A 26,519-nucleotide genomic window follows, 5' to 3' on the forward strand; every position below is an offset into this window, starting at 1 on the left:
AATACCCCTTCAAAGTGGCACCTTGTCCTTGCTTTGAAGTGAAGCAATAAGTTCACTTTATAATTCTTTATTAGAGGCTTTGTTGGAAATTAGAGTGCATGTTCTAAACAAAATGTCAGTTTATCTATAAACAAATACTTGCCTACAACTTGGATGTAAGACAACGTATTGTACATTGCATAGATTTATATTACAGTGGATGGCAGAGATTCAGTCAGGGTCCACCCCCATGCTTAGCACTCTATTTATCTGTATTAAAAGTCAGCTTTACTCTCAAAAATAAGCAGACAGATGGTGTCAGATGGAGAAATAGTTGAGACTGTTTTCTTCAGGTTGTACAGCAACGCCATGGCTGCTGAGCATCCCTTTGGTACATCCAGCCCTGCCCCCCCGGTCTTGCATGCCTTTCACAAGAGCACACAGCATATTACCCTAAGCAAAAGTTGTGATACACTGATAGTGTTATCTTGCCAATGGCTGGAATTAAAACTATGCAGTGTACAGATACAGGAGATTATCCCAGAAAGAGCAGACAAAACAAGAGGGAGAGAGGAACAAGATTCAGGCAAGGGACTGGCACAGGGGAGGGATCCATCTCAGGGCAAGCACGCAGCACAGGAAGGTAGAAGTTGGATGCTTTGTTATAAAAGCAGCCACACATGCACCTTTTTGCTGCTTTTGTGCTAAATCATGTCCTGAGAAGCGCTGAGAGCCAACAGCATCCTAAGGGACAAGGCCAGGAGAGTGCTTCCCTAAATATGCAGTACGGTGGCATGCAGAGACTCTCCCTCTTCCTCAGTGAGGAGGATGAGGATGACCACATCTCAAACAAATCCCTTATCTTGCTCAGTGCTGATCATTTTCCTTCCCATTCCCTTTGCATTTGAAAGCTCATCGAGAAACTGATGAATTAGGAAGTGGGGAAAGACGATTATGCACGATTATGCCAACATATGTTGTTTATACGACATAAATAACCACCATCAGGGTTGTCGCAAAGGAGACTGCCACTGGGGAGTCACGATGGGAGGAAACCAAATGGTAATTATGGCACTTGAAGCAGTGACAAGCTCCCAGTAGCCTCGAGAGATAAATCTTCTGCTGCCTGCTCCTACTTGAAGTTACGGCATCCTGGATTTCAGGAGCTTCCACTCTTCTGCATGATCCAACAAACATCCTTTCAGGATCTCCGGTGAATAAATAACTCTTTGAAATATGCCTTCCCTGTTGTGTCACCCGTCCCAAGGAGCGCCTGCTCAACTCTTTGGCATTGCATAAACATGCACAGCACAATCCGGAGCTACTTTTTTCTTGACCAGCAGCATAATTACTTCTTCAGAGGGCCAACTCCTCACGCCTGAGTTCATCAAGCTGTCACTCAAGAAAGTCAAATCTCCGGACAGGCACTGTAGCCCTCCCATGGGCTCTCCAGTTTCCCCCAGTCCATAGGCTTGAACAGAAGCTGTTTGACTCCGTTGGCCGCTTGGCTGGAGGAGGGCACCAGTTTGTGCTGAAAAACAAACCTCTTTGCAAGGTCAGCTCCTTTACAGCTGCCCCTCGCCCTCCTTTGAAGCCTGGTGTGTCAGAAAGCTCAGCATCGCTGTCACGGTGTGCAAGGGTGAAGGTTTCTATTGCGTTAAAGGACCGAAGCTGAGAGCGTTTCTCCTGGCACTTTTTCCTGCTCACTACAAACCTCTGATTCCAGATCCTGACTCCCAGGACAAAACAGGATTGTGTTTAACTGGAACCGGTGTGCACAGGGGTGGGTTTGCTTTGATGGTGCCTTTTCCAGTGCAGATCAGAGCCAGGTTCACCAGTGGTGTAAATCAACGGCACTTCTACAAAGTCATATGTTACCAGTCAAGCTATGGCTGATTTACCGCCCCGAGCATCTGTCCCTCTGGCTAGAATCAGAAACACTGGGAATGTGCTGCCTTTGTCCTGCCACACCAATAATACCGTGATTAAGTTATAAATTTGCTACTAAAACCCCATTGTCATGTTCAAGTTTTGCAGGGTGAACACAATATCACACTACAAGGTAGCAGGAGGAGATTAAATATTCGAGCCAAATCAGTTACAGATTTATTCCATAAACTTCTCACAATTTCATTGTATTTTTCCCTCCTTTGATGAATGGATTTTCCCGAGTATGACAGATTTATTTTTTGTGGCAGGTAGTTTTTGCTGTTGCCACGCTTTATGCCAGTTTTCCATTAAATCCGAAGGAACCAGATGAGGTGAGAAGTAAGTTTGCTTGTAGCTGCAATTTGATTTAGCTACATGCAGTTCATATTTGAAAGCGTTTTTTCAAACGACACAAGGACTCTGTTTTGAAAGCCTTTGTACGGCTGTTTGGAAACACTGATGTTTTCAGGAAAAGGGAGAAATCCAAAGGAAATGATAGGATCTGTAAAACGACATTTAAAAATTAAAATTTAAAAAAGAGCCTGTTTTAAGCATCACCTTTAAATTGGAGATTTTCTAAAAGATTGTGGAATATTTACATGTAGTTAAAGGGGTTTTCTTGTAAAGACCTGTGGAGTATTTATACGTTACCAAAAGGAATTTCACTCAATATACTCAGACTGGCTTTAGGTTTCCTCAGATTTCTTTGGAGATTTCCAAACCTATAAATGCTGTAAATATGATCAGACATTGCTCTGTCTGAATTCTGTTAAACTGACACTTCTTTTTTTTTCCCTTAAAAAAATACAATCCGTGGTTTATTTTGCTTGACCCATATTTGATATTTAAGGAAATTAAATAAATCTCACATTGAGTCTCCCAAAATAATACAGGGTGTCCATTAACACGTGTTAAAATTAATGAAAGCTTGGTGGTGAACATATAAATAGCACAGCTGCCAGGCTGTTTAGTAAAAGGAGAGTTGAGCTCTCCCTGCTGTAAAGGGTGCAGAGCAGATTCACAGAGATAATATCGGTTGCTATTTGTAATCGCTCTTTTGTTCTTTCTGCTTTATGGGCTCTTCGGTTACACACTGGCTACTCAATGTGGGACTGCATCAATATCCTATAGTTCTGCTAAGAGGCTTGCAAGTGGTTCAGTATTTTCACGTTCAGCTCTGTCAGGAAACAATGGGTCCTTGTGTCTGCACCCTTGCACAACAGTATCCTGGTATAACCGCACCATGTCGAGTGGGGAGACTTCCGATGGATAGTCCCCCTTGGCAAACGTAGACAGCGAGTGAGGTATTGAGTTAAGGAAGAGGGGTGGAATTAATCTAGCACCTTTGAACATCCTAAACCAGGGATTTGGATCCAGTTTTTTGTTGTCCATCTCATTTTCCTCTACTATTAGAGTTCCTAATTTCTTTTTCCCTAAAATGGCAGCTCTCTTCCATTCCCACCTCCAATGACTTATATGAGGCCGACCATAGTTACATGGCACAGCATCATGGTTCTTCAGTGGCAAGTTTATCACCCACTGACTTATGCCTGGCTTTACTAGCAAAAATGACATCAGAATCTGGCCCTCTGCTTTGGTTTTGCTCTGTTGTTTAATAAAAAGCATGGCAACATTGACATGAGCTTAGCATGATGATTCTCCAAAAACCATCACAAGGTCACTTTACCCCAAATCTCCACTCACTCCCCAAATCTCCTGGCTCCAGACAAAGCCACCTTAAAGCAAGGCTGTGGTTAAATAAGTGCTGCAATCATGATGCTGAAGAACATATGAAGATAGGCTGAGAAAATTGGGGCTGTTCAGCCTTGAGAAGAGAATGGTGCGTGGAGACCTCATAGCAGCCTTCCAGTGTCTGAAGGGGGCCTACAGGGATGCTGGGGATGCACTATTCTTTAGGGACTCTATTGATAGGACATGGGGTAACGGGTTAAAACTTAAACAGGGGAAGTTTAGATTGGGTATAAGGAGGAAATTCTTTCCTGTTAGGGTGGTGAGGCACTGGAATGGGTTGCCCAGGGAGGCTGTGAATGCTCCATCCCTGTGTTCAAAACCAGGTTGAACGAGGCCTTGGGTGAGATGGTTTAGTGTGAGGTGTCCCTGCCCATGGCAGGGGGGTTGGAACTGGATGATCTTAAGGTCCTTTCCAACCCTAACTATTCTATGATTCTATGATTCTATGATCTCAGTGTTCTCTCATCAACCAATATACTCACACTGCAGCTCCAGGAGCTCCCAGCATGTCCAAAGGAAGTCTTTGTGTCCCTTTGGACTGGTTTCCCCATCCCCCTGAGAAACCTCCCATACAGGCAGTGTACATCTATTACTCAATACCTCATGGCATCATCACCCCTCCTGGGGCTTGCAGACAGCCGTCCTTGTGGCGGTAAGGCAGTGTCAGGGGAGCAGAGGCCGATGTTTTGATTGAATATGCAGTCTTGAAATGGATCCTCTTTCCCATTAGGAAGCTGTTGAGAAGATTAAAACATTAAATGTGATCTCACATGAGGTCAGAAAGTTAATCCCCCCCCCCAAAAAATATTACACCTTATAAAGAAATAGTCAAAAGCAGTATGGGAGCTTTCTACAGAAAGCATCAATGAATCTCGAGCAAGCACATGCATCCCCTGCAAAGGTGGTGTTCATCTGAAAACATTTTCCTTACCACCTCCCCCCCAATCCCAATTAAGCTTGGAGAGATTTTTCCATCAGCCCTTACCAAAAAGCATCAAAAGCTTGTTCCAAAATCCACTGACGTCATAGGGAGCTTTTCCAAAGGCTAATGGGCTTTGGGATCAGGCCCCTGGGTTTTATTCCAAGCATTCACAGCAGTGAGCTTAAATCGGTCCGTGCGCGCCCAGGAAGGTTTTCCAACATTACATTCATTTGGGACAAAGTTCCCCCCATGCGGTGGAACCCACGTAAATCACATCAGTCACTTGAAAGGGGATGTGGGAAGGGCCAGGCCAGCTGAGGAGGAGTGGATTTCATCTTACACCCGCTCTTACCCGCGTGGATGGGGGGAAGGATGCCCATGCCAGGCAGCTGCCAAAGAAGGGGTGGTGGTGGCATCATGCTGAGGTGACAGCAGTGGTGAGGCTGCCCATAAAGAACTGAGAAGGTTGCAAGTGGGATGGTGGGGAAGCCCATGGAAGAAAGCGCACCGAGGGTCCCTGCTCTGCACAGCAGTTTTGCCACCGTTCATGAAAGGAGTTGTGCAAAGAGAATGGATCTGAATATTTCTGTGCCTTCCTCTTGGTGGTATCCATCCATTCAGTGTTAGACATTAATCTCCGCTTAATTGACTAGACACATGGTATGTGAATATGATTCTAATTAGCTTACTTCAGGTTACACATTGATTTTCTGTGCACTGCCTTTTGGAGCTGTGAAGCAGCTTGTTTTCTGAGGAGGACATAAAAGAGAGAGGGGCAGGGGGAGTGTTAGTTGCAGCTATAAATTTTACAGTTCACTGGAAACCACATTAAATGGCAACATCAGTTTATAGATCAACTCTGCAACTGCTTGGTCGTTAAAGTGGTGGTGGTGGATTATTGTGTCGTAGCCTTGTAAAATATGGGCACCGTATTTGCTGGGAGAGAACTTAAAAAGAACAATAAAAGTGTGCAGTGTCTTTGATTTCTCATTTTCTCTTGCATTACAGTAGGCAATATGATACGATCTGTGTGTGAGTTTTTCTGGGGTGTGAGCATTTGCAAGGCTTTTCTTTTATGCTCCAGAGGGCAAAGCTAATGAATCTTTCAGATTTAAGGTTATACTGACTTTGCATCACTCTTTGGCTGGACCAGACATGGAGTATATGGCCATCAGTGGTACCCGTGCTTGGCTGGCCCTTTAGAGAAGAAAGAGCATCATGTTCCTCTTCCAGCTCAGCCTGACCCAAGGACAAACTCACGTGCAGAAATAAAACTTGGAAGTGATAAAACCTGGAATCTCTTCCCAGACAGTGCCTAATCTCTGCCTGTCTTCTGCAATCGTAGACGCTTATTTTGGACTATGAAGAGCTTCTTTTGAATGTTTGGCCCCTGCTAAAGACGCTGAGCTTGTTGGAAAATTCCAGCCACAATATGCTGCCTGATGACCAATGTATTTTGCATTAATTTTTTCCTTCCTTATCTGGATGAGAGAGCAGTTGGTGCAATGTTCAGTGGAGGGATTAGGGTTAATAATCACGTTTTTGTCTGCACGTGGCACAAAGTCTCTTCCAACCAAGGAACAGTAGGCGCTGCCTCGCCAGAGGCCTGGCTGATCAGAAAGCTTTCCTTTAAAAAAAAGGGGATATTTCCAACTTTAAAGTGCAATATTGTCAAGTGACATTAATTAGCTTTATTGCACAGGAGGCAAATGGGAATTCTCTCTGTAATGTACTTTTGCAGACTGAGAACCTAATTGTGTGACATGAAATGTTTTACAAAAAGCTACTGCTACCACTCATCACACTTTAGGGAATTTCTTTGGATAAAATCCCACTCGCTTTGTGGAGGATAACCCAAAGATGAGATGAAACGCATGGCTGTCATGAGCTGTTGTGGTGGGTCCAGGTGCAGATGGGAAACCAAATACATCCCTGCCTTGTTTGCTGTTGATGCAGGCTTTAAAATGGATGGGTGTGAGGCTTATCACCGTCTTTTTGGCCCTGTAAAGGCTGGACCACTGAAGCCACTGGTTAAATCTCTACTGCAGGAAGAGCAAGTACTGGTCTGAATCACATCCAGTTTGGTGGTGCTGGCAGTCATCACCACAAGGCTGCCAAACTTTGCTTGTTGAGTGAGTCAGTGGGATTGACCTTCCCACTCACTTTCTCAGGGACAGAAAAGGATCGATTCTGGGTGTGGTTTTGGCAATGTCAGCAGAACTCACATGGCCGCATGTGAGACCTTACTGCACTTTTGGCTCAGGAGCCAGAAGAGCAGCAAAGAGCTTTCAAGGATGTGTAAAGTACTTCTTCTGTCCCTTTCCTGTGAATAACAAGAGCTTTTGTTGCCTTCATTTCCAAAGTGATACAGTTTTGTGAATGCTAAAGCCACTTTAAAAATAACATAAACACAATTTGGTAAAAGTGATTGAATACATTCAATCTGTCAAGTTTGTTTGGTTGCTTTCTAATGGAAAAGATTCTGAATGGTGTTAGTAACTCAGCAAACTACACGGTTACAATTTCCTTAAGAAAGAAAAAGGGAAAGCTGCTGTTTATCCAACTCAAAGGGAAAGGGCAATGCATCTCTGCTTGAGATGTGTACTAACATTACATGACCTGACTGCTCTGCAGTGAAGGACCAGGCTGTTTTCCTGGTTTTGTAGTTATTTTCTTTAGTGAGGGGGAGTTTTGCTTGGCTAAGGGGAGCATAAAGACTGAAGACCCCATCTTCCACCAGGCTGCATCCTATTTATGGCACTTCGGCATACGGAACTGCTCTAACCCAGCCACAGATCATCCATGTTGATGCAAGAGCAACTGCTGGTTTCTATAAGATGTCATGACCAGACCATGGGTCTGGGGAACCTCATGGTGGGAGAATGAGTGTGGTATGTCATTAGTGCTTTGATATTTCAACGGCAGATCACCAGGGACCTTCTGTCAGTGGGACAGAGTTGAAAGATCTGGCAGGAGCTTATCTCAGCCAGGGTAGCAGCGTAGGCCAAGGCATGCTATGCTGTCTTGCTGCAAGGAAAGCCATTCATGAATTGGCCTTTGGAGACAAGCAGCTCAGTATCTCTTTGATGACAAATGCCTTAAAGTGCCTGTACAGTTCAATCTTGTCATTATTTGGGTGTTGTTCTGTTTATTGCCCTGTTTTTAAAAATAAAGACTTTGTCAGGAAGAGGTTCTAACACGCCCCTAGGAAGGCATTTTTTTTTCAGCTTAAAATTTCCTATGTCCCCTGCTAAAAACGTGAATCAGAGATAAAGTCTGACACGTTCTCACCATTTGTCTCTTTGGCAAAAGGAAAAGAGGGGTCAGTCAGTTATGGGTCTGACGTACAGGATGCCACTTGGGCCGTCATACTTGATAACTTCAACTTGAACTTATCCACTTATGTAAATGGGGATGATTTATAACTGATTTATAACTTTGCAATACAGACAGAGAGCTTTGTGTGGTTTTCTGTGTGGTAATAAACTGCCCTGCTATAATGGCATTAAACACACAAGTTTTTTGCTTGCCAGTTGTTTAGCACCAGGGTCCAAGGTGTTAAGTTCTAAAAGGGCCCTGAGGGTGCACACAACATGATTCAGGCATGGCAGCTCTGTGACAGTGGGAGTTTGGTGGGGTTTGGGAGTGGTTTGTAGTAAAAGTTCTGATCGCTAGTATGGAAAAAATCCTTCCAAATCCCAAAAGAAAGCTGAAAAGTCAGGGTCTCAAGTTTCCTCTCCCTTTTAAGTCATCATAAAGAATTAGAAAAGAAAAAGCAACTTTTGCTAGATACCACACAACTGCTACTAAAGTCTAAGGAAGTGCTGTCCAAACTCCAGTTTCTTGGGATTTTCATGTGGTTCCTCTGACAGATTCAGCTATAGTTAGACTATTTATGTCTCCTTGCAGCTCAGTAAGGCTGCAGCCGCCAGCAACACAATCTTCTGTAATTCAAAGAGCACAAATCAGCATGGATAATCCAAATCACACTACCAAATGGCTGGTTGTGAGCCCATCCTGGATCTGGATTTCAATTGCAAGGCTGGGCAATCCATTACTAGAACAGTGTTATTCTGGCCACGGACAATTGTACTGCAGTAAATCTCTGCCATCTTTCCCTCCGTACTGACACTGCCATAGCACAGAGAGGATTACATCATCTGGTAGAGTTCTGAAGGAAGGAGAAGTTAAATTTGCTCCAGACCTTCAGCCCACGTCTTATGGCATGGAAGATGATGCCCAAGGTCTGCCAGCTCATGGTTGTTTTAGAAATACATGGCAGTAGGATTTCAAAGGTTGAGGCCGCTTATAGGTGCTGGTTCTGGGAGTGCACTGACAATGCTTTTTGTATAAGTCAGAGAAGAAATGCATTATTCCTGCAAACCATCTCTGATTTTTGTTTGGTTTTACCTTCATTTATTACATATAATTTCACATTATGTGACTGCAAAACAAAGCTCTTTCAACCTTTCTTTTACTAAAGATGTGTTTGGCTCGGGTGGCATGAGGGGAAACAGATGAGGTGACTGGAAATAAAACAGAAATTAGCTCTCGTTGTTAAGATGATCCTACTGTAAAATAAACCAGCAAAAATAACACTTCCCTGTTCATCAGAGCTGTGCTTCATGTTTAAAGGGTTGGGGTCATTTTATGTCTTACCTTGCCATACAGAGACTATCCCGTAACTCCATTTCTAAATGATAATGAACCACTCATTTGAGGCAGATTGACTCAAACTGACTGACAGGAACAGCAACATGAGCTGGACAGTGAACAACAAGCAGTGAGTAATACTGTAGGATGTGTCTTGATGGACTATAGCCTCTTCAGGCTGGGTGTGCCGCGCACCGATTCATTATGTTTCCCCCAGAAGTAATGCAATGCTGTGAAACATCCATTGAAATTATGAGCAACCACCAAACTTCCTGCCTTGCACGAGTTTCTTGACCATCTCAGCCTGGTGAATTCTTCTACAGCTGCTAAAAATGAAAAGTGCATGTATTTATAATTGTCTGGGTTTCTTAAAAGTGAACAAGTGACTGGCTGCACCAGCTCATACACACAGATGCCTCTGGGCAGCCTAACAGGTTGCATGTCTACTGCTGCAGTGCCAAGAGCTTGGCGCTTACTCTTTGGGACCATGCTTGGTGGTTAATAGCAGATGATATTGTCTAGCACCCCATCTTTATGCCCTACTGTTGCACATGTAGCTGAGATACTGCAAGAGATACACTTGGATATATCCTACCCGTTTGCCTTATAGGGAAAATATGCTCTGAATTGTATGAGTAAGGAAGGGAAAAATAAAACCCAACTCTGTGCTTTCCTGGCTGGATTCTGTGTCTTAGCTCCTTATTTTGACTCCATTGTCCCCATCTTTCACTTGCCCCTTTCAACCAAGAACGCATTTGGAATCGGGATGTGTGTCTTATATCGGAATGATTAATTATTCAGAAATGTTCTGTTTATAATAAAACTCCCTTACAGTGCTTGGACTGTATCAAGACAGCTTAGAGCTGGCACAAATGAGAGCTGTTCCCAGTCCTAAGGTCTATTAGTAGTGCCAAAGAAATGCAAAGGAGGCTCATAGCACCTATGTACTTATTATTCATCTTCCACATGCTTATTATATAGGCATGCATGAGATAAATAGATAGATTTGCACAGCACAATGTTTAAGCTGTGCCAAAGAAATAAAATTCTATCCCTGGAGAGTCGAACTGTGAAGGCAAATAGGGGCTAGCAATGAAATCACAGATTATGATCACAGCTAAATGGCTTCTTTGAGCAAGAAGATGAGTTGGCGTATTTTCCCTGGGAGGCTGCTTCTGATATGCATGACATTATAAGTAAAGAGGCATGAACCAGATGCCAGGGATGTGAGCCAAAGCTGATAAAAGCCAGTGGGAGTCCTTCAGTGTCAATAAGCTTGAGAACAGGTCTGTGGTGCCACAAGCTGTCTGAGAGGAGCTTCTGCAGCCTGGGATCCCAAATCTCCCCTAGACACCACTGTGGCTTCCTCACCACAGGGTTTGGACACTTCGTGCATTGCCCTTAGCAACCTTCATCATCCCCGTAAGGAAGTATTGTCATTTCTGTGTTACCAACAGGTAGCACAGGTTTAGCAGGATGGCTTCTTAGGGCGCCTCAGATTAAAAAGCAGTTGGATTAGCAGGAACTGTGAATGCCTGATTTTAGGGTGCTGTGGCCTGGGGGCTCTAGAAGGAACCGTTGTGTTAACATAACCTCCGTGCAATGTGGCTGGCAGAAAGTCACGCAGTGATTTCATGATATCCCTATTTGTGTTGCAACCCCTAATTGTACAACATCAATATCTGAGGATCAGGTCTCCTCCTAAGTGTAAACCAGACCACACCTAGTGAAGGCAAAAATAATCTTTAGCATTCACCAGGTGGCAGTTTCTATTAACCAGATCCAGCCTGAAATCCGATTTCTTCCACATAGTCACTTCCCAGAAAGTTGGTGAGGGATTAGATAAAGAGCTCATTTCAGAGATATATTAATTTTCATTAGGGATTTTCTAATAAATTCCTTCCATGAGAAAGGTAAACGGGCTTTTTTTGTTAAAGACTGTAGCTCAAAAAGCCTCTTTACTTTTGGGAATAGGTGGCGTTCCTTTCCTTACTCATCCATGGAGGTTTCCAGCCAAGAACCGGGACACAAGAAGCCAAGGAAAGGAGTCCACCCAAATAAACTAACGTCATGTCATTGGAAAACAGTGGAAAATGTTCTGGAAGTGCTCTCATGTATTGTCCAGAAGCAGTGCTTTTTCACAGAGGATGTTATCACTGCTAAAGAGCCAATGAACAGGTCTTTTCTGGTTCCTTCTTTTCCCTTTCTGCTGTGTTCCCTGGCCACCAAGGTGTGGGCTCCCGGAGACAGAAAGATGAATAGCAATGTATCTTCATTTTTGGAAGAAAGATAAATAAAACCATGGTCACTGCAAGAAGATTTTCCTACTTCCAGCATGTTGGGGTAAACCCATGGACCTTAAAGCCGTGCTGACCATTCTTTAGTTGGTGGAGCTCCTTGTCTGTTTATGTAATTGTGGGCAGAAATTACACTCTGTCCTTCTTGTGCCACATTTGCTCCTTAAACAATGTTTTCTTTCTTTCTGCTGCTCTTGTCCTTTATCTTAGATATTGCGCTCTTAGATTTCATTTTATTTTTCATTTATTCATTAGATTTTAATTTTAGTAGGCTACAGGTACCATAGGTTTTAAGCTTCATCTTGTAAGAAAAACTGTATATTCCCTGGTCTCTCTAGTTGCCCTTTTCCTGCTTTCTTCTGGCTGGGATTTGCCTGGAAGGTGCACAGCAATGTACATGGGATCCCCGATGGGGTCTTATCAATGCCTCTTGCAAAGGCTTCCCTGCTCCCTTGCGCCCGCTCAGTCCCTCTTGCCAGGATCAGATCTGCTTTCTTTAAGATCACACTGGTGCTATTAAGTCATCCTGTGATTAATTAGCACAGATGGGTCTTTCCCCTTTGCCATTTCCCTCCGGTGACCCAACTTTGCCAGGCCGCCTGGCTCTCTGCTGTAGAAGGGCACAGCTCCAGTTTGGGCTCAGTTCTTGCCATTCCGGAACTTCTGGCAACCTGCTATCACCCCTTGGCTTCTCCACATCCCTGTAAACAGGAAAATCCGGGATCCCCCAGGACTGATAGAAAAGCAGGGGCTTCTCCTGTGTTTTCCCAACGCTCCCTGAAACAGATGCGGTTCTGGAAAGCAGTTGAGGCTGACAGATCTCCAGCCTTAGACAAAAAGCCATTTGGTCAGAGTATGATCATCCAGCTGCATTCAGGACACAGCTTGCTGATTTTATGGATACACATATATCTTTTAGGACTAGAAATCAGCATTGTTTTTGTCTTCATGTGTAATGTTTGACATATGATGTAAATTTACTTTTACAACACACAGACATAAAAGCTACTGTGGCTTGGCCTTAGAATTTATTGATTGTAGAAAACTGACTACCAGGTTTGTTGGTTAACATTTTTTCTATGCAATGGGAAAAATGCAAGACAAAAATCAAAGTACATGAGGGTAAACTTTGCACTAGATAGAAATAATTCAGTCTTTTGAAATCTCGCTGCTGTAACTAAATACTGAAATTGGTTTAGTGCAGGTCCCTCCTGTAATTTTTAAGGTGTCCTCAGTAACCATTGTAGGTAGGTTCAATTAATAAGATTTCTTAAACAGATTTATATATGCCTAAATGCTAAGTTATGAATTTAACAATCATAAAGCAAGATTTGCCTCTTCTCTAGTACAAAAATGCCGTGAATTTGTTCACGAAAGCCTACACAAACATGCAATGGCAAACTGCGAAGTCTATGGGAAAGCAGCCTGATTAGGAGATACAGCCTGAGGCTTTTAGCTGTGGACAGATGAATTTGTGCTCCTACAAACTGCATGTTTATTGTGCGCTCATCGCTTGTGCAGTTAATGGCATTCATTTTGTTCCCAGTAAAGACTGGGAGGACACAAAATCCCTCTGCTTTCTTTGTCGCTTTGTGGTTTTGATGCTCATCTTTGGCTCAAACTTGCTGATCTTTTCTAGCAAGCCCTTGTAACTGTTGTTTACACATCAGTGTATAATGGACAGAACCTGGCCCCTTGTTGTTATCATGGCCTGCTTCATATAAAATTTTCTAGCCTGGCTTTATAATTCAAACCATTTTCATCCTGCATCCACACAAATAAGTGAGACAAAGCTACTGAGCAAGCCCTACATGCAGCCGAGAGAATGTGTTTGCCTTGAAAGTATCATTAAAGCAATTTCCCATAATGTCTGGCAGGGAGTAGGTTTCTTTTAATGATTTTATTAAAAAGTGAATTAAAGGGCAAAGGTTGCTTTCCTACAGCCCTTAATTTCCTGTTTCAGTGCCAAATGCTGTGCGTAGATATTGCTGGGAGCAGAAGACAAGGGAGCTCTCCCGCAGGATCAGCCCCCAGCGAGGCTGTTGGGGCTTCAGCTCTGTGACCACATACACATGCGAGCCTGTTCTTGCACTGCAGTTTAACATCAGAAAGCACAATGACAGAAGCACAGTTATCAGTTGCAGATACAAGCCTATGGAAGTTGGGATGGTGAGGCACTGGAATGGGCTGCCCAGGGAGGTTGTGAATGCTCCATCCCTGGCGGTGTTCAAGGCCAGGTTGAACAGAGCTTTGGGTGACATGGTTTAGTGTGAGGTGTCCCTGCCCATGGCAGGGGCATTGGAACTGGATGATCTTAAGGTCCTTTCCAACCCTAACTATTCTATGATTCTAAGTAACGTGATATTGACTCCAAATAAGGCCAAATATTTGTTTAATACCTGGGATGTGATTTTCCTTTACCTGATGTCAATTCGACATCAGCATAACCCCAGGGAGGGAAACACAGAAGAGAAGTGGGTCCTGAAGGCCTACGTGTCCTTTGGCATGGCTGGACTAGTGGCATGAGCTTGCATTTTCATTGCATCTTTATGCAGGCTGGATGTTGCCCATACTTTGTGATGTTCAGTTTGGCGAGCATGTGGAACACTTCAAGTCGAGGAGCTCCCGGTGGGCCAGCAGCTGTGGAGAAGCAGGGTCATTTACAAAGAAGCAAACAAACTAATGCACCAAGAATAAACAAAAGAACAGTGACAGGCTACATCCTCCTCCTCCTGGGGTCTAACAACCCCTCAATGCGTGCGAGAGAGAAAATACGACACCCCCAACATAGAGAATGGGTGTTAAACATCAGAGATTCGGAGTCAGCTGGGATGTGCTTTCTGTGATATCCCTTTATTTGGAAAACCAAACATCAATTCCCCCCTGGTGTGCAGGACTCTGTGAGATGCAACTTGCAACCTTGCAGCCTTCATGGGCCTGGCCAGCTATTGGCAATGAGCAACACGTCGGCAAAACTCCAGTCTTTAAAATACTTTAATAAACCCACCATAATTTACCCCACTGCAAGAGCTATAAACTGTAATTTAATAATGTGTTTGTAAGGAGACAGCTTTTTTTTTTTTAATAATAAAAAATAAGTTTTAGTATTATTAAAGAAATGTAGCATATAAAAATATCTAATTGCTGAGGAAACAGCCTGACAATGATTTTCAGATATTTAGTATGAACAAATCATTCTAAGGAAGGGAGCTGTGTTTTTATGGCAGACTCTTGCAGTACGGGTCTCATTAAGTTCTCAGGGAATACTGCTCCAAATCTTTACCATGCTTGCACATTATGTTAAGCACGTAAGCTTTCATCCTGCTCCAATGGTGGGTTCTCAAGCATAGATGACATTTCTTTGCATGGGATATAAGCATCTTTCAAGTAAAAGGAGGCTATTTCTCATGGGACAAAGCTTCATCCTTTGGGATCTCAGATTTTTAGGTTCAATTCCCATAAAGTACCCCCAAAATATCAGTTTCAATATTAGTACCTGGAGTGGCTGGAACTCTCCAAAAGCTCTGACTCAGGACAAGTTTAGCCAGGCAAAAACCATGTAATTTCTGCTGTGTCCTGGTTGCAGTCATCTGCTCTGACACAAAATAGAATCATATAACTGCTTCCAGCTAATAGATTTAGGCTGTGGTTCCAGGCTTATTAATACCAGATCTGTGCACTGCCAGCTCACCCAGGACTATAAATCTAATGTGGATCAGGCATGGACACATGATTGTGTTTTGTCAAATTAGCCAAGGGACATGATATGGAATTTATACCAGCTTTATACTCCCGTGCTAGCTGCACCCCTGGTGCGGAAAGGCAGAAGATAGCTGGTCCAACATGAAGTTAAGACGATATTGATATGCTAAAAAACCTGCTGTTATAAAGGGGGGCTTTTGGGTTCTTGGTTGGGTTTTTTTCTCTTTTACAAATGTGAACCATTAGTTGGAGTTTGCTCTAGCAGCATGTTGCTCATCTGGCACACGGCACTGGTGGTATGATACCACGCATCTTACAGTTGGGTGCAAACCACAACATTAAGAATTAGCACTTGAGCTGCTGTCATGTAGTTGCCCTTGGAAATCACTTTTTAGGGCAGTAACCATTGTTCCCTTATCACATGTTATGGGATCAAGAGGGTTTATGCTACTTAGTTGTATGACAGGTCTTTCCTCTTGAAAAGCTAACATATTATGGAGGACTCACATGCATGCTTGCTACAGAGAATGCTCAGTTTTCAATAGTTGGTTTTAAAATCTTAGAAGGAGGAGCCCATTTTTCCTCATTCTCCTGGAGATAGGTTAAATATTAATTCTTGGTGTTGCTGAGGGGCTGGGATTGGAAACTTAACTTGCCAAAAGCAAAAACTGAAGCTCTCCTTAGCTCTAAGGTTCTAGCAGTGCTGTCAAAGCAGCGGGTAGGAGACTGTGAATGAAACAGCATGGCTGGAACATATATGTTCTTGGCTGAGAAGTGACACATGGATAACACATCATGAGCAAATAATCCTGTGTTTTGCTTTTACATGATTTTTTTTAGTGGTGGGAGATGAAGCTCTCACGTAACTAGGGTGTGGGTAGGATATCAGGCAAAGTCAGGAGGCTGGGGAGGCAAGGGTTGACCATGCAGCCTGTCTACATTGGACAAGCAGATGTAGGACCATGGCCTGTAGAATATCAATGGGCAGTGGGGAAAGGGACAAAGAATCATCACACTTCAATTTCTGGGTAAAACTTTGCTTGTCAAAATGGATCTTGCTGAAGAGAGGAACTTATTCTGGGGGTTGAATAGAGAAGATGGGAGATCAGAAGTGATGTGTTTGGAAGAGGAGCTGCCACAATAAATGAACGTGTTCAGTCTGGGGTTTTTCTAAAGGAGAATCATAGAATCACAGAATAGTTAGGGCTGGAAAGGACCTTAAGATCATGCAGTTCCAACCCCCCTGCCAGGGGCAGGAACACCTCACACTAAACCATCTCACCCAAGGCTTCGTCCAACCTGGCCTGGAACACTGCCAGGGATGGAGCATTCACAACCTCCCTGGGCAACCCATTCCAGTGCCTCACCACCCTAACAGGAAAGAATTTCCTCCTTATATCCAATCTAAACTTCCCCTGTTTAAGTTTTAACCCATTACCCCTTGTCCTGTCACTACAGTCCCTAATGAAGAGTCCCTCTCCAGCATCCCTATAGCCCCCCTTCAGATACTGGAAGGCTGCTCTGAGGTCTCCACGCAGCTTCTCTTCTCTAGGCTGAACAGGCCCATCTTTCTCAGACTATCTTCATACAGGAGGTGCTCCAGTCCCCTGATCATCCTCATGGCCCTTCTCTGGACTTGTTCCAAAAAACCACTCTGCAAAGCAGTTTCTTCAGCACAAGATGCAAAGCAGGTGAAGATCTGCTCCAGGGAAGCCATAGCAATGTGCTTGAGCACCTCTGTCCTTCCCAAGATATGCTGATGAACCTTTCACACTAACTCAAGTCACTGCGATTCACTTGTGTGCACAGGCTCTCCTCCCACCTTCATGAAATCAGTCGGTCCTGAGGACTTCTACATCGTCACATATGAAACACACCACCAGCAATTCAAGCACTGATTTGGGTATTTGGTCATGCTGGAAACCAGAAAAGGGTGAGATCTGGAGGGTCCTACATACTGTATAAGGCCTGCAGGTCAGGATTGACACTGGAGTGTAACTGGAGTCAGGCTTTGACCCTTAACTTGGAAATACAAAGCTAAATTTTCCCCTCCTTTTCCCCCTCCTGAATCCTCCCTGGTACCCTACATGGCTGTCCTGTATTATGATCCCTTTAAATAAGCAGCCTGTCATTAGCTTTTATCCCAGTGCTTGCTCAGCCGGACTAAAGTCTACGTCTCTTTGTTTTTAAGACTTGCATGGTGTGTAAGTGCCAGATGTTTCCCATCTCTTGGCTCTTGGTGAAATAAACACGAACTGCCATAACCTTCACCTTTCAACTCTTACATTACCTATTCCTAAAGTACAAAAAATGGATGTGTGTTTATGCAGCAAGGCTTTGAACTACCTTCCAGGTTTATGTCAAAAGTCCTATTCTCTAGGCAAAGATAACATACGAGAGCGGACTTCGGTGTTGCCATAAAATTCACCTTCTGCATTAACGAAGCAGTAGTCTTCATGGACACAAGTAGTCTGAGGGGGATTAGAGGACACATAAAACTGATCCAGCTTTCAGACTGAGTCACTCAGCTCCAGATTCAGCACTCCTAGAAAGCAGAGCTGCTCTGTGGGGGACAGTCCACTTACTTCACATAAAAGCAGTGTAAACATGCAGATAGTCCATAGGGATTTATCAGACGTGTCACAGCTTTCCACACAAACTGTGGAGTTTGTCCCTTTAATGTATTTCAGTTATCTTTAGAAGTTTCCCCTCCCTGCAGAGCAGGTTTGGAGGGGTTAATAAAGGAATTTTCAGCATTAATAACTGCTCATCTAAAATCATCCTGGAGTTATTTTTCTTCCTCCCTTTCTATTGCTTCTGATTTTGTAAAATCTTCCTTGGAGGCACCTTGGCTTTTGGTGGGGCATAGAAGGCTTCTTCAAGTTAATACTCATGTATCCTAAGGAAGAACATAGCCTTAGGAGGCTGGGACCAGCTGCCTGATGACACATACTCCAACCTTCCCCTGAACAGCTACCCAGGCTTATATGTCTCATAAGAAAGTCATACAGCAACTTTTCCTTTTTAACTCAGTTCCATAGTGTTACACAATTAAATGAGGAACAAATGGTGTAATTAAGATTGCAAAAGCCTTTCAAGTGGAATTCCAAGTGAATTATGCAGATAGAACTTTAATTTGTGCTAATTCATGTCTTCCCAGAAAAATTAAGTTTTCCTTAGGGAATGGCATTTCTTTTTTGTCATAGTCTCAGCTGAAAGGTGCATTAGCAAGAGCAGAGCAGTGAAATACTTCAGCCACTATTCACTCATGAGTACTGAAAAGAATGTATTTTCCCCACCGTAAACAGACCAATAATTACATCTCTTCCCATCAAAAAAGCTAAAAACCAGCTTCCCAGCAGACCTGGGGAATTCTTGCAAAGAGCAGTCATCACCAAACTCTCCTTTGTGTTTTGAAATCATCAGAATATTCCCCCTGAGTTTTGTTTTAATCCTCAAGCCAAACATTTGGAGGCCATCTATTTCAAGGAGTGCAGGCTGACTCTACTATCCCTGGAGATAAAGAAACCGTAGGAAGCCAGAGCCTGAAGGATGCCCATCTCCAGGCACTGATGAGTCTCTACAGAGTTATAGAGCGCCTGGCCTCTTTTATGACCTCTCAGTGCATATTTCCTTAACCAAGTTGACTCAGGATGCTGGGGTCACTGAGATGAGAGTTATTTCAAAGGCTGGACCAAAGTTTACGTGTTGTGATCTTTAAATTCATACTGAACTACAGCCCTCAGTTACTGTTGTGTCTGAGGGGGAATAAGAATGGCACACAGTGAGACTAATGGATTTTGGGGTGTTTTCATAACTAAGCTTACATTTGTGCACGCATTAACTCCCATTGCATATGCTCAGGCCATTCATTCATTCAAGTACTTAGTGAAGATGTACTGAAGTAAACTCTGAAGTTTCAGCTATGGCACACACCCAGGTGCCTTCATCATTTCCTTATCCTTCATAAGTGTCTTCCTATCCGTGTTCCAATCTAGCAACCTATATGTAGGTTTAGAAATGTTCATGTCCTTCCTGTCACCTTCCTTGTCACACCATTTTGTCCTACTACATTATCATTTAGCTGGAGCCCTTTGCCCAGGAGTCACAAAATCCAATATTTTAGTGAAACCAACAGTAATTTTGCTCATGTAAAATGATATTTAATTTCCCCCTTGGCATCTTCCTAGCATACTGCAAGAGCGATGTATGTTGAAACACATTCTGGTGGGTTTTTTCTGTTACCTGGAGGAAGTAAATCACAGCGTTACAGATGTTACCTCAGTCAGAAATAAAGCCATCACCTTTAGCACTGGTTTCAGTAAAAACACAAACACTTCTGCAGTCAAATGACAAAGTTTTACTGCTGGGGCTTTTTGAAACAACTAATAAATATTTGTTTGCCATTTTGCTCTGGGGCAACTGTCCACTTGCTAATTTATACATCGCCAAGAGGCCTGTGAACTCTTGCCTGTAGGTATTAAACCCTATCCATTACTGTGTCAAACTGCCTGGAGGTTGAGAGATGTTTGGAAAGGAGTAAGAGCAGCTCAGCCCACGACAGGTCGTCCTGAAGCAGAGCTCAGGATCCCTCAAGAGCCTTATAGCTTCTGATGTGACTAAATTGCAGTGTTTCTGCCCTAAAGACTGTGTGTAGTGCTGTAGAGCGCTCTTCCATATCCATCACTGTCCTTTAGGGAGGGTGAAGCTTCCTAATGCTTGGCCTCCACATTTGTAGGTATTCTTCAGCTTTTCTTTTCCCTCCTCCTCTGCTGTCACATCCAGGCCAGCAGCAGTCACTGTCACTAATAGTATCTGTCTTAGCTAAGATCTGCACATACCCGAATTACCTCCCCAGCCAGATTTTAACAGTGTGGATCAAGTCACCAGACTCTTCTTCCAGCTCATAACCCTCAGCCTGGGAATCAGGTGCCTGCCTCTTCCCTGGGCTTATGTATAAATGCACATACATCTTAGGGGTTTATGTGTTTTTGTTCTTTGAAAACCTCATCTGTTTCCCTAGAGATTTGGGCTTCATCAGTTCCTGTCTGTGGGTCCCTGGTTGATAGCCTGACTTCGAAAAGCCTGTGACTTAGCTGGCTGTAGTTGTTTATTTGTTTTCCTTCCTGTTTGGCTTGAAAAACCTGCTCTCTGCAATGTTTGCTATTAAAAACTTTAAGAGAAATGCTCTGGTGCAATTTGGTTTTGTTGTTAATTACAGCTCTCCCTTTTCTGCCTCTTTAGGTTGATTCTCTTTGCTTATGGCCTCACAACCCAGATTTCTCTATCGATTTAGCAGCTAAGCAAGCGCAAGAGAGACCTAAGTCATACAGACTTTCTGCACATGAACGTGCACCCATGAGGGCACAAAAAAGAGGCAGACACATGAATAGCACCCCCTGCCATCTGCCTTGGGCCAGATCTGCATGGGTTTTGCAGGTGGTCCTGGGTCACTCCAAGCTCTGAACTGAAGTTAACAAACATTTCTCCTGCTTTGGATGGGGACAGGATGTGTGCCATGCTCACCATAGGAGCTATTTTGCTCTTCTTCATACAATGGATTTCCCAAGCCTGTGCCTGTTCTATGCTGGTTGGAGAGTGCACACTGGAGTGTTAAGCAGCTTAGAGCTGGTAATTCAACTGCCACTTGTTATTTCATTCTTCGTGTAAAGGCCACAAAACCTAGAGAACAGGCAGCATTAAGAAGATGCTATCAGTATTTAGGCAGCCCAAGTGCCCAGGTCTTAGCATAGCTGATCGAATTCAAAAGCTATTCTGGAAGTGAATAAAAATAAAAGGAAACAGCAAATGGAAGCAGCAAGAAAACACCTGCATAACGTGCCCATGAGCTTGCTCTTCCTGATGTCTTAGATGGGAGGGGATGATTCTGTGGGAGGTGCATGGTAGAAAGGCCTCACCAGATCCCTTCACCTGAGGGACACTCTGAAGCCTCCTTCAGCTTTGCTAGCATCATGTTCAGTAATACCAATGGCAGTCATGGATACCTGTCCCTGGGGATGAGTGTTTGGCCATGAGCAGAGCTGGAGATAAACCTGGTTTAATAACATCCCAGCTTTCTCATAGACTACAGGACTCTGGCCTCTTCTTTCTGCCGAGACATTGCAGAGCATTCATGTGCAAGCACTGCAAAACACCTGAAAAGTGATGGTATTTACAGCTTCTCAGACTGCCCCCCTTGTGCTTACTGAATTATGAATGCACCTATAAGCTCAACAACATCTATTTTCCCAAAGGACAAAGTCAATTTGCACACGAGGGGGCTGCCTCCCAAGCACCAGCACTTTGCAAGCAAACCATCTCCACTCCACTGCTGCCCGACAACAACCCGTGAGCTACAGATTCAGCGAACACCAACACAAAGCTGACTGTACAGTAAAGAAACATTGGTTATGATTTTTTTCTTTTATAGCTCCCAACTACTGTAAACTGTGGAGGAACAGAGCTGCAAAGCTGGCCATTAAACTGTCTGCTCCTTCCTGTTTGAACAGGACCTCTCCAGGGTTTTAGCTGCCTCAACCACCATGGGTCAACATCCAGGAAGGAAGACGTTTCTAAGGAAACCACGGAGGCTTTCCACCAAGGTGGTTGCATGAAAGCCCTGAAACTGGTGAGAGTGACAAAAAGCAGTTCATTGGATAATGTAGAAAAAGGTACAAACTTATTGCGCGCAGACTGTTTTTATAATGAGGCCATTCAGGCATAAAAAATCACTTTAAATAGGTAGCTTGTTTCCACGTTGCAGAATTATTTTCGTCCTACTCTTTCAAGGAGGAGTTTATCTAGGCACGGGGGTGTATAAATAATAAATAGCCCTGGGGGCAAGGTGTTTTTACTTCCCCCCCCCTCCACTTCGTGTCGTGTTGCAGTTGGGTTCAGGCTGGAAAATGAATTTTGTTTTCTGAAATATTATTTACTTTGAGCGCAGTCCTCTGCGAGAGGCCGTGAATTCTCCTCTGCAGTTGCAATGGCCCAAACCAGACAAGAGCTTTACAGTCCCCCATTTCCATTACGCGGCTTTTCTGTGGGTTGCAGGGTAGTTTGCTGGCAGGACAGGTACAGTCCCATTAAGTCAGGGACCCCCCCGAAAGTTCTGTGTGTGTATCCAGTGTTTGGACTTGCTGAGCACCGTCGGATACAAATGATCCAGGGATAACCCGATGAAGACCAGAGATGCAAGGTCACCCTGAGGGTGATAGATTACAAAAGGAGGTGACAGCCGCCATACTGGCCATACACTGATGTGAGACTCTCTGGACAGAAAACAGGTTCATTTCTTCTGTCTCCGGTGATGCTGAGCATCTCTGAATATATTTCTACCAGTAATCCCATCTGATTATCACAGCCATCAAGACAAGGAGGTCACACCAGCACCTGCTTCTCTTATCATGGGGGTGTCATCCTGCCCACTGGAAGCCTATGAGCTCTGCCCCCATGGCAGTATCAAGAGTACTGGAACGAGCCTGATATCAACACTTGCTTGGAGGAACCAATTTAAGGTCTGACCCACTAGACCTCCTGATGGATGGAGGTGGTGACCAGAAGCCCCGGAGAGGCCCCACACTTGATTTAGACCTAATGGGAGAGGAGGGAAGCCAATTTGGCACATTATTCATGGCTTTCCACAGTTCAACCACAAGGGCTCTTAGTTTCAATCTCAGTTGCTCTTAGCTAGCAATGCCATTTGTCATTTTCTCATGACACAAGCTTGTGTGTTGCTACCCCCCACTTCAGTCCCTGTAGGAAGCCCTTGTTAGGTAGAGCAGAACTGGTCAAACAACAAATATTCAGGAGCCTAAGGGCATGAAAAAAGTGGAGATTCCCTTCTGTATTTTGGTTGTAGCCTCAGGCTTTCCCTATAGGCTTCATAGGAGAGAAAGGAAGTGGGGAAGATGCTTCTTCTCTCACTTGGCTTGATGCCTGTGCATCATCAGGGATGAATTGTAGTAGTGGAAAAGGCAAGAAGATGGGAGACTCAGGATTCAATGGGGAGATCCTAGAAGGATGAAGAATACTGCAGGTGGCTCATGGAGGGGGATGATGGGGACCTGCAGTAGGGAAGGGTTTGAAGCGAACAACCTCCGTATCCAGGGACTGTATCAGAACTTTGAGCCGGGGAGGAAATAAACAGAAGAAGTTAAGGAAGGATCAGCCTGAAATGATCCAGACACACATTAAAGTCCCAGGTTGCTGGAGGGGGAGGGAGCGAAATTCCTGCTCTCCTCTAAGAGCGTGAGTGATTAGCTCTAAAAGCCATGTGCCAACGCTCCTGCGCGGCTGCCGCTGCTCAAGATAAAATAACAGGTCATCTGTTGGAGCAGGGGTTCTTCCAGCCTGAAGTCTAATTTCTGTGCTCCAGGGGCTTAAGTGTTAGTTCAAAGGTCACCAGGCAACAGCAGTCACCAAGCAAGGATGAAGCTCGTTTTCACTATAAACAGAGCCCACAGAGTGGGGCCCTGTGCCTACTCCATCCCATGCAGTTGGAATCTGCACAGTCTCAGCAGGGAAGGAGATGTTTGGAGATCAATAACCCAGATAGGTAGTGCCAGGGTAGATATTGGTTGTGTCACTGTGCTGACATAGGGACTTGGCTCATGTAGCCAAAAAGCTTAAGTGTAGACGTGCAAAATAAACCTCAGCAGCTATAGATGAGCCTGAAGGAAGCCCCAAAACTCTGTATTCCTTTATCCAGGAGTCATTTATTACTACATAAACAGCACCATGACCTGTGTGGTGGATACTTTTGTTCCAGCAAAAGATGCACAATGCTTGCAAATAAATGTATTTTTTACTAAGCTCTTCACTCACACACACACACACAAACAGGACTTTTTTTAAACGGAAGCATTCATATTTGTGGTTTGAAAGGAGCTTTCATTTCAGTTGCATGCCTCTGGTTTCTTATTACTGGAACAGCAATAGTTAATAGGGTTAAAAGGGTGAAACACAGCAGGGATAGCAGCACCTGAGGCGCAGCAGACACCCAAGCCCTCCCTGGGTGCCCCTGTCCTTACTGCAAGGGGAACGCCATCAGCTGAACCTGGAAGTGGGCTGCCAGGGAGCTGAGCAATGGAAAGATCACACTTTTCTAGCCTAGAAAACAGATTTTCTTCTTTCCCCCCCAGAGAGCATGGAAAAACATAGTGCAAAACGCATATAAGGTAAAATGAGAACCCCTTTATCAGCCAGGTAAAGCTATAGGGAGAACCTCTCATCAATTCAACATAATGCTTGTATTTGAGGGCTATTAGATAAACGGCACTAGGAACTTTGGGAGAATAAGTAGGACCCTTAGGAACCCGAGACCTGTTTTAGATGTTAGCCCACATTTCACCTGGGCCATGAACTTCCACCCTATCCTCTTCACTTACACACGACTCTTTCTTTCTCCTCTACCAAATCACTTACTTGCAATCCATGGTTACCCTTGGAAAAACCACTGCCCATCCCCAGAAAGAAAGAGCCCACAAAACCCAGGAATCACCTACGACGCAACTGCAGCACAAAGGCTCTCAGGGGCTTGTTGAGGTGCCCTGCAAAGCACTCAGGGTTTCTAAATGTTTGCTCATTATAAGCAGGAGCAGCTTTTTTCCATTACAAAGTGATCTGTTTCACAGCTTTCAGCCAAAAGTGTCAAGCAATCAGGCAGCAGTTATGCCTTAAGAATTGCTAATATATTTCAGCACCTAATGAATCTATGCAAAAAAGGCAGGTAAAGGATAGAAACAGCCTACGGTTAACTCCTGCCCTCCTCTTGCAACGATTTTTATCCCCTGCCTCCCAGTCTTGTGTTTTTACTGAACGGCAATTAATTAAAAAGATCAAGATAGAAGAAAGATGGAAACCTTATTACTGGTGTTGTATTTCCATACTAGTTTTGCCCAGGGAAAAAGCTTCCCAGGAGATTAGCTAATAGTTAAGCTATTAAAGGTTTCTAAACTGGAAAGGTTATTTGCAAGGTCAGACAACTTTACTAAGCTGGTAGTTTTGAAATTATCCCGGGTTTCTTTACTAATTCATCGATCAAAATGACACATTTTAAATTATAGATGAAAATGGACCAGATTTAAGTTCCCGTCATGTAACCCCTGCATGAAAACTACACATTACAAGCCTCTAACCGTAGTAATTTTCAAGTGAGAATGAAACGTTTGTTCTTATTATTAAGTGCTGATTTACTACAAATTCACAAAGAGCTGAACCAGCCTTCACACTGAAAGCGTGCAATCTAACCAGCTTCTCCCAGGTGCTTTGAGCAGTTAATGCATAATGACTCCTGCCATAGCATTAGCTCTCTTTCCAATTTGCAGTCAAAGGTAGGGATGCACTTCAATCAGATGGGAAGCAAACACATAGGAAAGAGAGAGATAAAGGAAAACTGATCTCCTGTGTTCTGTCTCAATGCAATACTAAATCCCACCTGGACTCAAGCAGATCAGCTCTGTGTACAAGAGCCACATCCATTGGTGTCCCATGGGCCAGTGACTAAAGCCAAGGGTCTGCTGTTCTTCAGCTTTTGAAGTCCTCTATCTAAATCACCAAGCCTGATACCACCTGCAAAAGTGGTATCACTAGCTCCATCATTCAGGTGCTCATCAGCTTCACAATTATTCTTAATTCTAGGGACACTACTGGGGATAATTCTGGATTGGGCACTGCAGAACTTGTATTTGAAATATCTTGTTCTGGAGAGGTTGAGCACTTCTTACATTTGAATTCAGGTGCAGAGAGGAATATTTGCTGCTTTTCATAAGAAGAAAGCAGGGCACGAAGTCAGGAGGAGTTAAAAGAATCTGCAAAGCATTATTAGGCAAACAGGTCCAGCCAGGATTGGATCACGCAGCAGAAATCCATGCTGTGTTTGGGATGAGGCCATAAACCATCAGTTTTGTTTACAGCTGAGGTTGTCAACTCTGTACTGAACGAAGCAAGAGGAGCCAGAGCCTCCATGAGCAGGGCAGAGCTGCTCATCCTGGTGCTGCTGCTCCAGGTTCTCCTCTACTTGGGCTGCTGCACAAGCTCCCTGTGCCACACAGGTTGTCCCACACCTCTGAGGTGTGGCAGATGCACACAATGTGTTACTCTGCTGATGGACCGGTCTAGGAACGGCTCCAGAGATAGGGTCCCAGTTACAGTCTGTGATGCAGTAATAGTTGCTCCAGGGCTCCAGGCAGGGGTTTGCAGAGAAGCATGTGTTCAACCTTCTCCAGAAAGTAGGCTCTTCTAAGGAGTATCAGAATAGACACCAAAAATACAGATTGCTTTTG

General features: G+C 44.0%; 1 long non-coding RNA gene across 1 annotated transcript; it reads right to left on the reverse strand.

Annotated features, from left to right (window-relative positions):
- Nucleotides 1–15,843: 15,843 nt before the first annotated feature.
- On the reverse strand, nucleotides 15,844–25,795 carry LOC134165932 (uncharacterized). The gene is made up of 3 exons (XR_009965695.1): nucleotides 25,673–25,795; nucleotides 17,663–18,133; nucleotides 15,844–16,001 (listed from the first exon to the last, which is right to left on the reverse strand). It is a non-coding gene; the product is annotated as an uncharacterized LOC134165932 (long non-coding RNA).
- Between the last annotated feature and the right edge of the window lie 724 nt (nucleotides 25,796–26,519).

The sequence above is a fragment of the Pezoporus occidentalis genome, unplaced genomic scaffold (assembly GCF_034315485.1).
Source record: "Pezoporus occidentalis ecotype Australia unplaced genomic scaffold, CSIRO_AGI_Poc_V1 ctg25, whole genome shotgun sequence".
Lineage (NCBI taxonomy): Eukaryota > Metazoa > Chordata > Aves > Psittaciformes > Psittacidae > Pezoporus > Pezoporus occidentalis.